Source organism: Xiphophorus hellerii, chromosome 23, assembly GCF_003331165.1.
Source record: "Xiphophorus hellerii strain 12219 chromosome 23, Xiphophorus_hellerii-4.1, whole genome shotgun sequence".
Lineage (NCBI taxonomy): Eukaryota > Metazoa > Chordata > Actinopteri > Cyprinodontiformes > Poeciliidae > Xiphophorus > Xiphophorus hellerii.
The window spans coordinates 30239038-30241653 of record NC_045694.1 but is presented as its reverse complement, the minus strand read 5'-3'; the positions used below and the strand labels follow the sequence as shown (position 1 = coordinate 30241653).

Below are 2616 nucleotides of genomic sequence, written 5' to 3'. Positions count from 1 at the left end.
CATGTGAAGCAGGTCCTTCAATAACAAACCAAGCATTGCCACAGAATCTTATGTTGAAAATTCACCTGTTTATGAGTCAGACACTGAATAATAAAGAATTTTAGAAACATTATAGCCAGCGCTGGTTTCTGATCCTGGATTCAGATTCTGCAGATCAATAATGTCTCTGATCATCCCAGGTTGGATCTCCTGAACCTGGAATCCTCCACCTTCAACACCACCAGTCAGGAGGAAGATAAGAGAACCCAGTGGACAAAAAAAGTAAGAACATTTACTTTTACACAACCAAAAGTTTTCAATATGCATGAAGTTGAGGTTGATGCTCAAATCTGATTCCTACTTTTTGCTGTACTTTCTCCTCACTGACCCTTTTGTTTTGTCTGATTTTTTTCATTGAGTCCTTTCATAACAGCAGAGCTTTGATGAGCTTTGTGCTGATGGAAGGAGGATCAGGAATAGAGCAGAGGACCTGCTGATCTACTGGTTCTAGTAGATTTTATAAATGGTGAGGCCATGATTATGACTTGATCAGAAAGTCTGATTCAGTCATCTGTTATTTCGACAGAAATTAAGGAATGCGTGTCTGATCATGTGTTGGTTCACTAGCATGACTGAGACAAGTCAACATCACTGGACCAATGAGGAGAGAGAAGACACAGAGGACTGAGGAGACGCAGGAAATCCTGCTGGGAATCCAGAGAAGATGTTTCCTGTTGCATCAGGGGGACAGCTGAGGACGAGACGCAGAATAAAGAGACGGAGATCATGTGAAGTAGGTCCTTCAATAACAAACTAACATTTGCCAACTATGTTAATTTAGTTACTGTTTTGTTGCAGTTAAAACAAGCGAATGTAGGGTAAGAATTGACAGTAGCCAGCAGACAAATAATTATCCAGTTAGTGGATTTGCAATATTACCTGTGCTAAACAAGAAACAAGATTAGAGATATTAATGTTTATGTGTGACTGTAAAACATCAATTTAATATCATGCTCTTTTTAGCATCATTAAAGTGATGGTTATTCTGAATGTTTTCTAGATTCAAGGATGGCCTTTCAACCCTGGATGTCATTTATGCTTCGGAGCTTCATGCTTCTGTGTTCAGGCCCTTTATGTGCACAAGGGTGGAAAAGCTGACATCAGAAATGTTAGAGGAAATCTTTGAAGTTCAGCTCAGCGAAAAGGACAGCACCAGACGACAAGAAGAAACCAGACTGCTAGGATTCTCCTTGAGACAGACCAAACCTCGCTTTCCTGTTCAAACACTGTCAAGATACCAAAGCCCAAAACAAATGATCAATTCCAAAAAAAACATGGACTTTGGGATAAAAACTCTTTGGACTTTATTAAGTTCAAATACAGAATCACAAAACATAAATGTGGATGTTGGCCTGTGAAGGCAGATGTTAACTTGTGAAACCTGCTCTGTTCAACTGTCACTACCAACTGTTATGAAAACTGTTGTAATGCTTCATTGTATTTACATGTAAATATTAGAAATGAACATTTTTATGTCATCAAAAATTGTTGCAAATAAAATTGACATACTATTAACACATGGCTGATTTTTGTTTTATTTTGACAAATTATTTTTGAAAGCTGCCAAACAGGCAACAAATTAACCAGATGTTAATGAAATAAATAAGAAAAACAACAAAAACAACCTTGTTAGGTAGGTGGTACATGACATCCGGTTTACCAGTGAGACTGTTGAACAGGTCTGATGGTATTTGTAGTCCATCTTTCCTTTCATCAATGTCACATTGCAGCAAACCCATGAACACAAACCGCACTAGACACATCTGCTCATAACTGCCACTAAAGACGTGTCTTTGCTTCAGATCATCCAGAACTGGGACTAACAACAAAGCAAAATTATAACAAATGAAGGAAAATTTCAGCAGGAAAGACAAACAGTCTAGAATGGCATCATTGGTTTCCATAAAATTGATACTTTCTTTCATTTGCTCTTCACCTTGTGCCAAGAACTGCACATTTTACCCACATGAAAAACAGAACACTTGAACTGTCCTGGATGTTGACCACAGAAGTCACAAAACATGGAACATGGCCACCTTAAAAAAAAAAAAAAAGATACAGTTGAAACACATATTTATACACCAAGAGAAAGATACAAACATCTCTCTCTGTGTCTGTATAGATAGATTCACATCCATCTATATGCCTGGTACGGCATGACCTCAGGTCATCTCCTCTCTCGACCAGAGTCAGAGAGCGTTAGGGCGGTGGTCAAGACTAGATGAGAGGAGTAGAGCTTGTGAGTTTTAGGTCTGGTTCACACGGCACGATTTAACTCAGCCTGTTGAATGTGACAGGTAGCCAATCAGAAAGAGTGGATTCTACTCAGTGCTTTCTGAGGGGAAATTACGGAGGGGAATCCCAAACAGCTGACACGGCGCAACCCGAAGTCCAGCGGACATCGGAGATGATATGTGGAAACAACATTAATGTTTATTCAACATTTTGTCCAAACAATACAGAAATGACAAGGGGAGGAGTTGGAGCTAAATTGCTACTGCAGTTGATAAACCCGGTAACTTTTCAGCTGTTCTTCGTTAACGTGACATTAATAGGTTCTAATGATTTTCATTCAGT

General features: G+C 39.0%; 1 long non-coding RNA gene across 1 annotated transcript; it reads left to right on the top strand.

Moving 5' to 3' along the window:
• The first annotated feature begins 215 nt into the window (after window positions 1-215).
• LOC116714725 (uncharacterized) lies at window positions 216-1496 on the top strand. The gene is made up of 3 exons (XR_004338113.1): window positions 216-505; window positions 607-772; window positions 1040-1496. It is a non-coding gene; the product is annotated as an uncharacterized LOC116714725 (long non-coding RNA).
• Window positions 1497-2616: the final 1120 nt, after the last annotated feature.